Here is a 13276-nt window from a genome sequence, read left to right as displayed (position 1 = left end):
TCCCCATTAACCTTCTGTTTTATACCAATGTTCAACCAATTTGAGTCCTCGATGTAAAAATTACCATGACAACATCTTTTCAAGAATTTAATTGGCCCCTTAACAGCCCTAAACATCCCCTCAAAGGAACCATCCCCTTTATCCTCACTCTTATGCTTCCAACGAGTGTAAACCTTTGAATTTGTTGATTTATTGACAACTTGAGGATGTTTTATCCCATCCTGGCTCCCCTAATCATTATTGGAATTTGTACCATTCTAGTTACCAATATGAACAAGCATACCATTGTCTATTGTGTGCGCTTCCTAACAACCATCATCCTTAGAAACCCCTCTGGTAGGCTCAACACTCTTCAATGCTTCCCTTTGCTTGTCTCTCAACCCTCTAGATAAAGGTTTACCCAGCTCTTTCCCGTTGGCCACCCCAATCAAGTTTCTCTAACCCTTGTTCACATCAAGCAAGGTTGATTCTGCTGCGCTCAATCGTTTTGACACCCACTACCACGCAATACTTTCCCAAGCTTCCGAACTTCTAAAGAAAGAAATGAGTTTGAAGAGGATTCACTTATAGGCCCTCTTCAAAACATTGCTTTCTCGAAGTTGGATGGTCATGGGTATGAGAAGAAGAGGCTATCCCATTGTAGTCCAAATAATCTCATAATGTATCAGAAAGCCCACAGGCTCCTAATACTTCCTTAGCCCTTCAACACTTTGGCCTCTATTGCTTAAACTGTTTAGTAAATGGGCCGCTCTGCCCTAGCAAGCCCATGACTTGTTCTCCAGCAGTTGTGCACCCCATACTAGGCCCACCCCTCCTCAGTTGCACACACGTTCATCCCCTTCCTCTCACAACAAGAGGGAAATATTTGTACATGGATAGAAATTCTAACACCAAAATGGGAGATACAGACCATATGGTACCACAGCAAGTGTTACTCGGGACGAGGATGCTTAGATTAATAAGGTAGAGGATTTGGTCATATTATTGCAAGCTCCCAAGTCCAAAATCCATGGTACAAAAGGGGATAATAGATAGGCAAGATCATCATTACCTAACTAGGCAGCAGTAGCAGTAGATGAAGATGAAGCCTAAGAATCCAATAATCGAGAGTACACATCACTAGAAATAATTGCTCACGGGTATAGGCTTGGGGGCTAGAGAGTGTTATCATTAGACTGCTCCTCTACTACTACAAAGTTAGCAAAAATAATTGTAGTCCTAGAGATACCAATAATACTACAAGAGAGGCCTACAAAGCCACAATAAATACACCCATTATCTCTACGACTAATTTATCGACCAGCACCATAATTATCAGCGTCTACCCATAGGACATCAATCAATGCCACACCCACCGCCGGCTATGATGCAACTTCACCCAATCTCAAAACACCCTCCAAAATTTCCTCTTTCCTAACAATTATTACAACCTTGACTATAATCATCACAACCAACACATGTAGTTGCAAATATAGATCACCCCAATTGAAACTTAAGTAAGATTTGATTTGCTTGGTCAATTTAGCTTGAAAAATATGAGAAAAAGCTTCAACCAACAAAGTAATTTCTAAGCTCACAAGAATCTGTGCAAAAACAAGTTCAACCTCAACCCTCAGACCCCATAAAGTCAATAATCATGTTTTTTAGTCATCTTATAAAAATTAAAGGAAATGCACCAAAACATATTTAATTCAATAAAAATCATAACATGTCAAAATAGTATTCTTCTAAGAGCCTATAATCCGACTTCTCATTAAAGTATGATTGAAAAGCCTGATAGATTTAAGTGATGTTATTTACACCAAAATACACCTTCAGAGGTTCCCAAACCAGTTTGCACACTTTAATTACATGATAACTAGGACTACAAATGAACTAGGTCATGAGCAGTTCAGGAGCTTGGCTTAGTAAGAGCTCACTCAAGCTCCTTCATTTTTTAAATGAGTAATTTCTCAAGCCCAATTTTGAGTCGAATCTAAACATAAATGGGATCGGCTTGTTTCAGCTTGTGAGCAGCTCAATTATAGGCTTAGTTGGGTTCAATAATCAGCTCAAATTAGGCTTGTTGTTGGGCTTCTTTAATAGGCTCAAATTAGGCTAGGTACTGAGCTTGTTTAGCCCTAAGGCCTGGATTGTTGTGCATGGGGCACTAGCATGCACTCACTTAGCCCAATTTCAGCTAATGTAAAGGAGGCAAATGTGTAACTTACTAAAAAAACCCATCCACAAACCATAGTTTCACCTCACCCCTTTTGCATTCTCACCCCTTCTTCATCTAAATCATTATAAGATCTCAAACAGTCGCAAACTTCTTTGCTTTCCCAAATAGACTATCCTCCTTTCCTGATGGATTCTTCTACAACCCTGAACTTGGAGATTTCAACTCCAATGTCCCCTATGAAATCATTCCTCTCCAATTTCCTCACCAACTTCTTCTCCTTGCTCACAAACTATCCTCTTCCATCTAAATTATTTCCTCTTGCTAGCTGCCACCAATGTTAGCAACTACTGGAGCAACAAAGAGGTGTAAGAACAAAGACCTCATAGGCAATGACAAATATTGTGGGCAATGAGCCAAACCCAAGCCGAGTATACTTTTATTCCCAAGCTAGAAATGGTCGACAAGACTACTGACTAGGGAATTGCGAGTATTAAAGTGAGAAAGGAGTCATTGTTGTCTCATTTACAGTTTGCAGATGACACCATTATCTTTCTAGATGACCATGTGGACTATTCTGTAAACATTTTCACTATTCTACAGATTTTTGAGAGAGCCTCTACTCTTAAAATTAATTTGGAGAAGGGTGGTATTGGCATGATTAATATTAGCCCTTAGAGGGTTTTGGAGCTTTCTGCCCCAAACTAGGTGTGGAGTTTTAAAGTGATCTTTGGTCTATTTAGGAGTTTCTTTGAGTGGCAAGCCTTGCTCATTAGCCTTTTAGGATTCAATTGTGTCTAAGGTAGCAAAGAAGTTGGATAGGTGGAGGATCTTTGGTTTCTTTAGGTGGTAGAATTACTATTATTTAGACCAACCTTTCTACTATCTGCTATATTTTTTTCCTATTTGATTTAGGGAGGGGTAGCTCAAAAGTTCGAGAAGATTATGAGGGCTTTCTTTCATCAAGTGTAAGGGGGAGGAGAGATCATTTGGTTAGGTGGTAGGTGTCTATAGGTCCAAAGAAGGGGGAGGGTAGGGTCTTGGTAATTTGGAGTCTAAAAGCACCTCCCTAGGCTAAATGGTTGTGCAGGTTTCTTTTGGAGGTGAAGTCTCTTTGCACATAGTAATAAAGAGTAAACGTAGTTTATAAAAAATGGGTGGGATGCTAATTCGGGTGTTAGAAATTCTTTTGAGTCCCTACAAGTTCCTTGCTCAGGTTTATTCTTCTTCTCTTCTAACAAAATTTCAATTGGGGAGAGATGACAGTGTTAGGTTTTTGGGAAAATGTTTGCATTCAATTTATTTTTGTTTGTGTGTGCGTGTGTTTTTTTTTTTTTTTGTGGGGGGGGGGGGGGGTCTCTCTCCTTGTGTTCGATTATATCGCTATCATAATGATGTGATTTCGTCTTTTCTTATTCTTTACATCCCTCATATTTGGATTTTCACTTTTGAAAGGATTTGATGATAGAAATCTGTATATACATTGTTGGCCCACAACGTAATAGCTTAAGCTTTTACAAAAAGTGGTAATCTAAATGTTATTAGAGCTGGTTACCAAGAGGTCCTAGGTTCTAGTCTTGTTGCCCCCATTTATTGTGTGTTGTTTAAAAAATTATTGTATCCCTTGTAATGGTTTATTGTGTTTATCTATCCACATGGGGAGGAGTGTTAAAGCTTGAATGCTTGATATACATAGTTGGCCCACAACCTAACAGCTTAGGCTTTTAGGTCAAGTGGTTCTCAAACACTCTTTTTGTGGTGCTTGAAGAACTATGAATCTGTCCAAACATAGTGAAAGATATGTTGACTATATCTTTTACTGGCTTTGGGAAATGCAAGGATGCCAAAAAGTTGTGGAAAGAACTACTAGAATTTTTACAGGAAAGAAATTACCACTGGGCTTTTTAGGGACATGATTCAACCTGGCTTTGAGCTTATAGTACCAGCTGTTCTACGGGTTTCTGTTTCCAAGATGTCATTAGAGACTAGAGTGTTTTATTAATATGATGTAATATTTTCTTTTCTATTGTGCTTTTTGAGGACTTCTTGTCCTCCTTTTTTGTTGTCTTCTTCTTTTGCTTTTCGATAAAGTTTTTTTTCTAACAAATATAGAAGATCCCTTCCACAATAAAGGCCTTTCTTTGCTTTGCAGTTTGTAACAGGATTAATACTAATGCTTTATCCAAAAAGAAGAAAACTAATGATTTGCTTCAGGTTAGAAGATTGTTTAAAGCTTTGTTTGTGTTGTGTGCTTTTGAACCAGCGAAGCAAATGCACATTATTTTTGCATTGTCCTTTTTTGGGGGGGAATTAGTAGCAGTCTTTTTTCTATGCATTTGAGTATTGGAATGCCCTTTTTCTTGGAAATTTTTTCTTCAAAAATCAAGGACTTTAGAGGTTGGAAAGAGAGGAAGATTCTTTGAAGATGTGCTACTTTTTCCATGGCATGATGTATTTGGTTGGAATGTAGCTTTACAATCTTCAAAGGATGATGCCTCCTAATTTGGTGTGGAGTAGACTTCTTTCGGCAACACTATCATGTTCAGAATTTGGTTTGCTTTTTGGAATGGGACAAATTAATGTACAATGAGATTGGAGGGGTTTGCCTTTTAATAGTTTCTCAACCTTTTAATAGTTTTGGCCTTTTTTTCTTTTCACTTCTTTTTCTCCCTTCCTTGTAATGCTACTTTATCTTAATACATTTATTCAACTTATTAAAAAAAAAAACACAGACACACACACACACAAAGAATGAACATTTTCCTAATAATAAAAGGAAGTATATTAGGAAAAAAGAAGGTACATCGTGCGAGGACAAGGAATCCACCAAACAAACAGAAAAAATTAAAAATAAAATTAAAAAATAAAAGATTGCAACATGAAACTAGACAAAATCAACCAAGGAAACCCCTTTTCAAACCCTTTCCGCCATTATATACCAAGATCTTCAAATTTGCTAATTCCCTTTGACCCTTCAATTTACAACTTTTGCCACTATCCAAGCAAACTTCATTTCTTCTGATATCACTCAACTCTAAATCAATTTTATCCAAAAGATCTTGAACTTCTAAGTCCTTCTTGGCAATTTCCTCTACAGGAGTCGGCAATATTCCATCCCTACGCTGTAAATCGTTGACTAAACCACCATTTTTCAAAAATACTCCATCCAGACCTTCCGACGGAGGAGAGTGAACATAAAATAAATCGCTTACTTCATTACAAGAATTTGATACGCACCCATATTGTTTTCAAATCTCATCCAAAAACAACCACTCACAATCAAATTCACTAACATCATAAATCTGAATCTGAAAAGTCCCCCTATTTCTTTACCTACTTTTCTTTTCTTTCCCCATTGCTACACCCAACCTCCTCCTTTGTAATAGTCTTCCATTAGACTAAGTTCTCCATTAGTATCCCCTTAAAAATTTAGTCCCTATTACACCAAAATTTTCTCTCACCTTCCTCATCTAGCACGCATACAAACTACCTTTCAACAAGCATATACCTACTACCCTCAAATTTATCAAAATTCGACGCAGGACATCATCAATCTGCCCCAAAACAGCTCCTGGTTTTTTACTTCTCACCTCCCCAACTTTTGAACTCTCTTCAAGGCTAATTACATTTTTAACACCATGGCCTAATTCTAACTCCGAACTATTAATATTCTGAGTATGTTCCAGAGTTTGTTCAGCCCAATACAAAATGGAGTGTTGGAAACTGGGAATCAAGTCTAGCATCCTCCTTTCCACAGCTCATTTTCTGAGCTCTGAGGACTAAATCTAGGCCTTCCCATTCTTGAGATCCAGCATCTTGACTATCGCCACTAACCTTCTGTTTGGATCCCAAAGAATGAGTCCTCCCTTAGACTCCTCGTTGGAGCCCAACTCAGATTTACCTAAGCCCTAGGCTTGCTCAAGTCCATGGCTCAATTTATATAAAAAGAGATACCTTTCTTTTCAATTGGTCGGGCTTGGTCCAACACTAGCCTGGCCCATCTACCTTTACACCTCCCACAACACCCCCCACCCCCGGCAAATGCATCCCTAGCAACCTCTAAGAAGAGCATATCCCTAACAAAATGTAGCTTCTTTCTTAGACAATTATGATTGACCAGTACTGTCTTTTAAAGCCCAAAGTTCTTTGTCTGAATCAAACCACCACACCTAAAGCACCTCTCTTGCCTTTCCGCCAAAATACCTCGATTCTAGAAAAGTTTGGCAGTCACGACCCTCGCCTTCACCTATATTGCCTTCCAACACCACCTATCTCCATGATCTGATGCATGGATGAACATCTGCAACTACACCACGCAAAACTTTAGGAACTTTCCCACCATCATCCACCTAATCAAAAACCAATAATTTGTAATACCCTTGTGAATGCTCTGAAAACCTCTCTCCATCCGACCAAAAACAATCCATCAATGAACCTTGATACAGCCTCTTTTGATACCCATCAATTGCGAATGGTGTTGTTCTCAACCACAAGCAAAGATGAGATCCACTCACGCTAGTCCAAATGTAGATCAAAGGGTTTTCCTTCGATCTGTATCACTCAATTCATCATAGCCTACACTAGAAGGCTACATAGCATCATATGCACGAAAAGGGAGAAGGTTTTGTTTCACGAGAGGAAGAGAGAGAAGGGAAAGACTCAAAACGAGAAATGGAAAAAGTTTGTCGAGATGAGATAAAAAAGAGGTTGCATCACCAAAGGAGATAAGAGATGAGAGATGAGAGACTCATGGTCTGCTAGAGGGAAACAATGGCGTCGGAGGAGCAGTCTCGCTGGAGAAGATAGACTGAGCTTCGTCAAAAAAAGGTTGCATCATCGAGGGAACCTAAGATATAAACCTAGTCCCAAAGAATGAAAATGCCACAATAATAACATTTAATAATACTAAAAATTTCCAAGAAGGCCCAAAGAAGAAAGAAGACTATTTTATAATGATGTTTCTTATGGCACTAACAACAATGTTATGTCACCACTTGACCTAAAAACTTGAGGGCCTGTTTGGTATCATTATTATTTTTTGTTTTCTATTTCATTTCTGCATAGTGAAGAAATAGACTATAAAAATGTGACTGTTTATGTTGCCTATTTTCTATTTTTATTGTCAATTTTCAACTATTTGTGAAAAAAAATGAATACCAGATTTTATGATTTTTAGTTGTTTCGACAACTTGTTACTAGAAAATTCAAATATCCATAAAAAAAAAAAATTTGGATTAAATCATTCATTTTATACATACCTTTTAATTAAAATTAAAATAAAATGATCATATGAATTTAAATCTAATTAAAATATAATATTAAAAAAATTAAAAATAATAGAATAATAAAATTCAATTACAAAATATCTTTAATATTTTTCTGTTGTCATGTACAATAAGATTGTCAATGTAAAATTGAATTTTGAAAATGTACAATTAATTAAAATAATTATAATAATTTTTTATTTCATTATAGTATTTTTAATTTGTGTTATTTTACTCTTTAAATTATTTTGAATATACTTTTTAAAACATAATTTGATTTAAAGACAAAAATGAGTATTTTTAATTAATTTTTAATTTGTTTTAGCTCTACAAATATTAACCAAACAAGTTGTTGGTTTTTGGTTTTCAGTTTCTATTTCTAAGTTTTAGTTTTCGTTTTTTATTTTTGTTTTCATAATTTTTTATAGTGACACCAAACGACCCCAAAGTTGTTAGATTTTCGGTCAAGAATGCATATCAAGCCTCAACACTTCCCCTAGACATGCAGCCCAATTGCAAATGAAGACATACAGACAACAAATAACGCCCATTTTAGGAATACAATAATTTTGCACAAACAACAAACTTGAGCAATAAGAATTGAACCCAACCCAACCATGGCCTTTGTACCATCTTATGTCAGAACTTAACCTTAAAGCTAACCTTTGAAGTAGGAGCCGAGTGGCAAACAAATGTATATCCAGACCAAGAGTCAACAAATAACATGCAGGAAAGGCAATCAAATCAAATACTGCATGGACATGCTTAGAAAATTAAAAAACACATCATTTGCTAGGAGATCTGTAGAACTATTTTGTTCCTAACATGAAGCATTTTATGGTCTTCAAGCTGTTAACCCAAAAAAAAAATGAAGCAATGTCCCTTTACTTGGTGAAAAGGGAACTTTCACCCTTTCAGCTTCACTATGCCAATTCAATACATGCATGATGATTAGGGGTGTACAAAAATTACCAAAAAACCAAAAACCAGACCAAAATCAAAAGCAGTTCGGTTTTCGGTATTCAGTTTCAGTGTCGGTTTTCGAAATCATAAATTTGCGGTTTCAAAACATAACCGAACTGAAAAAACCATCTTAAACAAAATATATATATATATAAATTAATATAATTACTTAACAGTTAATATATATAAATTTGGGCTGCGGATTGGGGACAGAGTCGTCAGGGACGGGGGCTAGGGTTTCACTTTCAGTATCTGAGTGCTCTCTGTATCTGTGAGTCTGCCTGACTGCCTCTCTCTGAGACTCTCAGTCTCTCGACTCTGCCTAACTGCCCCTCTCTCAGACTCTCAGTCTCTCTCCATCTGTCCGTCTCTCGACTCTCAGTCTCTGAGACACTCGAAGAGTCGAAGTCGACGCCAGGCTGTGCAGCTGTGCTGCACCAATGCCGTCAACGTCCGGTGGCCTTTGCGGCTCTGCCTCCCTCCCCTGTCCTCTCAACTCTCAAGCAGCTGAGGACCTAAGGTACCGTTTGCCTCGGCCTTCACCGATCCCCCCGCTGATTTTAAATTTTCTCTTTTATTTTGTAGATTTTTTACATTGATGCAACCATATATGATTTATCATAACAGGTATTAGTAAAGTTTTGGAATGCCTAATTCGTTGCCTATTTATTGGTTTATTTATGCTTCTTTTTATGATTGTCTCCAGTGTTCAGGTTTGAATCTGTTCCATACAACCAGGCTGTTATCTCTTAACAGTCTATTGCACCACTTTGAGGCACCTGTTGGCACTGTGAGTTGTGGTTTGGTTGCTAGGTCGACCAACCAAACTGTTGGATAGGTTCATCAGGGCAAATCTAAGCAATTAACTCAACCTACGAGATTGTAATATGATCCGCCTGCATAAATTTAAGCACGTTTATTATGTCTTGTACAGATGAAGCAGGTTATCAGAGCCCCATATTGTGCCATGCATTTTTTGCCTATATGTGCACCTGTGCAAACATTATGATGCAGCACTCTTATTTTATTGCGCCCATGTTAAGAGTATATAATGTAAACAAAATTCTCTTCCTTTTCCAATGTGTGATAACTGGTTAAGTCTCATTTGCTTCTTATTCTTTCCTTTCGCAGAGCTTAAAACAGTGCAAATTTATTTTTAAAGCCCTCAACATTATCATATAATGCCATGGCTGGGTCATGTAAACTGATCTTGTGTAAGAGAGTGCACATGGCTTCCTTGCCATTTTGGATGCTTGAGGAGGGTGTGATGTACACAACCTTTCCCCTACATTTTTAAGAGGTTGTTTCCATGAGTTTAACCTCTGAAAGTTTGGGTGCAAGTATAACACAGTGTCAAGACTGGTCCTATGATTTGGGTTGCAATCCAAAATTTAGTCATGGCTCCTCCGTTTTTTGTTTGGAACAAGCATCAGCATTTAATTCGGAGGGTGATGTGATGCCCTCTGCTTTGGGGTGGGATGGGGCATGGTGGAGTAAGGTTCCTTTTATTTATTTACTTTTTGCTTCTTTCTACTGCCCTATGTTTGTGTTGTTTACAAGAGTGAAGCTGGTCGATGTGCAAGGAGGTCAGAGGGATTTGTTATCACAGCAATTTTTTGTTTTTCTTCTCCTTATATTTTGTTTCTTTGCAAGGCTCCTTCTCTTCCAATATTTATACTCAGTCTTAGTAATTTTTCTTCTTGCCTTCAGTTTTATTGCTTGCATTTTTGTTAAGATGGAAGAATTGGAAGAACAAGATTAGGTGATTATATCTAGGACAACCTCGTGATAAATATAGTTGTGTTGATAAATATAGTTGGACATACAAGTTTTCTCAGTTTTTTTATTTTTTTAATCTCTTTCATCATGCACTAGCTTCTCAAATATTATAGAGAATATGAGATTGTGAGTGTTTCAATATTAGTTTATGTTTCAAATCTAATGAATTTGCAATTCTGCATGATTTTTATAGATGTCTGAAATTGGGGACAATGAAAGTCTCAATACAACTCCTTGTTTGAGCCCAAACCCAAGTCCAAGCCCAAGCATCAATAAGAATCGGGTGAGAAGAGGAAGTTTAAATCAAGATCAAAGGTATGGGACCATTTTACTAGATTATGTGTTGATGACAATCAAGAGGTAAAAGCTCAATATAAATATTGTTTGAAAGTGTTCTGTGCTGATTCAAGAAGAAATGGAACAAGAGTTTTGTGGAATCACTAGAATACATGTGCTAAGTATCCCTATAGGAGACCTCATGATCATAATAAATCACAAATTAACTTCAAACCACAAACAAAAATGGAAGAAAAACAATTAACATGCCACAAATATGGTGCAGGTGTTCTTAGAAAGGCTTTAGCATATATGGTGATAGTGGATGAATTACCTTTCATATTTGTGGAGGAACAAGGTTTTAAACATTTTTGTAGCATCATGGAACCTAGATTTAAGGTTTCATCACGAGTGACAGTGGCAAGGGACTGTCTTCTTTTATATGGAAAGGAGAAAAAGAAATTGAAAAAAATTTTGAAACATAATTGTCAACGAGTTTGCCTTACATCAAACACTTGGACGTCTTTACAGAATGTTAGTTACATGTGTTTAACTGGGCATTTTTTTGACATTGAATGGAGGTTACAAAAAAGAATTTTAAGTTTTAGTCCAGTTCCCAATCACCGAGGGGAAGTGTTAAGTTTTGCTATTGAGAAAGCTTTGTTAGATTAGGGTATAAGCATGCAAGTTCTAATGGTACAGCCATTAGTTACTTAAAGAGGAGGGTGAACAATTGGAAGGGTAGTGTGCTCAATGTTGAGTTCTAGCACATGAGGTGTGTTGCACGTATCATTAAATTAATCGTGCAAGATGGATTGAAACTTATGGGAGATTCGGTACTTCAAATAAGGCAAGCAGTAAAATATAGTAGGCAATCACCTGGTAGAACTGCAAAATTTAAAGAGTGCAGATGAGGAAAAGGTTAATTTTAAAAAATATTTCTATTAAGTTGTGCCAACTAGATAGAATTTCACATATATGATGTTGGACACAGCTCAAAAATTTCAAAAAAAATTGGATAGATATGATGAAAAAGATCGAGATTTTGCACTTGATCTTTCGAGAGATGGTGGAAAAGGAATGCCAATGGAAGATGATTGGGATCATGTGAGGATGGTGCAATTCGTAGAATGTTTCTATGAATTCACTGTGCATGTTTCTGGTTCTAATTATGTGACTTCTAATACTTTTTTCAATGAAATTTGCATGGTTAATGCTTTGTTGGAAGATTGGTGCAATAGTGATGATTTTGAATTAAGTGAAATGGCATTCAAAATGAAACATAAATATGATAATTATTGGGGGAATCCAGAAAAACTGAACATCATGATGTTTGTTGCCACCGTTCTTGATACTCGATACAAGTTAGAGTATGTGGAGTGGGGCCTTTCTCAACTTTTTTTCTCCTCCTAAATCTTCAATTTTGAGTAAAAAGGTGAAAGACAGTATTTTTTCTATGTTTGATGAGTACAAAAATGGTGGTAGACAATGCAGTGGACCTAGCGCTAAAACTTATGAAATTGGCTCTACTTCTTCTAGTGGTAGAGTGTATTCTAAGCAACCATCAATGAAGCTAAGGATGCTTATGGTAGATAAATTAAAGAGGCATAGGTCAAAAGAAGAAGGTGGGGAAGGCAAGAGTGATATTGATAGGTATCTTTCTAAGGACCCTTGAAGAGGCTAGTCATGAATTTAATATTTTAGGATGGTGGAAGATAAATAATCCAAGGTTTACTATCCTTTCACAAGTAGCACTTGATCTTTTGGTTATCCCCATAGCTACTGTTGCCTCTGAGTCTGCATTTAGTACAGGAGGTCGTGCTCCGCCCTAACTACGAAGAAAACCTTGAAAAACTTGAGAAAGGTAAAAATAATTTCTTACGGCATCTTTTTCACATTTCCTAGTTGTTTTATTCTAATTATTGTTCTGTATTTATTTTCTCTAATTTATTGATTTTTTCTTTTTCATTCATTTCAGAATTTGATAAATTTGGCCTAAATTCTTCTAGTATTGACATTGTCGATGATATATTGGTAAGATTATGTATTCATCTCTTTTTATGAACAATTGAACATTGATCGTCAATTTAATTTTATCTTGTTATAACGTTCATATTGTTTCATTTTATTAGGAACCATAAATGATGAATGATGCTTGTATGGAGATTGGAGAATTGAAGTACAATCTTGAAGATTGAAGAATAGGATTGAAGAGTGTGGATGACTTCAATTCCTTAAAATTTTAAACCATTGATTTTCTCTTTTGGTGAACAATTTGAATGTCTGTTTTTTATTTGTATTTTGGGATATTTTATATTTTTTTTGTTTATTGCGAATATTTGTTTATTTTGGGTAATTGGAAACAGATAAACCTAATTATTAAAGAGTCAAAGAATTTGCTTACTTGTTTTGTGAAATTAAGGATAGAGAGATTTAATTATTAAAATGCCCAGGGATTGGGACATTGTGGTTAATTGATATGTAATTCGCATAATGATGGTTTGTAGGAGCTACTAAAGCTAGTAGGAATTAGGAATAAAAAGAAAAGGCCCAACAAGACCAACACGTTCTCAGCTGCCTAAACAATTTAACAGGTTTAATTTTGTTAAAATTATGAAACATTATAAAAAATTAAAATGCCTAATAGATTCTCAACAACCCTCGTGAAAAATAATTGTTAAATAATTAGAAAATCGGTTAAAAACCGTAACCAAACCGCTATTGTTCGGTTCTCCATGGGATAAATACAGTTGGTTCGGTTTTCAATTTCAGTTCGGGAAGTTCAAAAACCCCACGGTTCAGTTCGGTTTTCAGTTTTGCCCATAACCAAACCAAA

General features: G+C 36.4%; 1 protein-coding gene across 2 annotated transcripts in view; it reads right to left on the bottom strand.

The window, feature by feature from the left end:
* LOC131149478 (uncharacterized) overlaps window positions 1–13276 on the bottom strand; it is a 50945-nt gene that overhangs the window by 18621 nt on the left and 19048 nt on the right. The window lies entirely within an intron of this gene.

Source organism: Malania oleifera, chromosome 2, assembly GCF_029873635.1.
Source record: "Malania oleifera isolate guangnan ecotype guangnan chromosome 2, ASM2987363v1, whole genome shotgun sequence".
In the NCBI taxonomy this organism is placed as follows: domain Eukaryota; kingdom Viridiplantae; phylum Streptophyta; class Magnoliopsida; order Santalales; family Ximeniaceae; genus Malania; species Malania oleifera.
The sequence above is the reverse complement of the archived record's forward strand: the minus strand, read 5'-3'. Positions and strand labels throughout refer to the sequence as shown.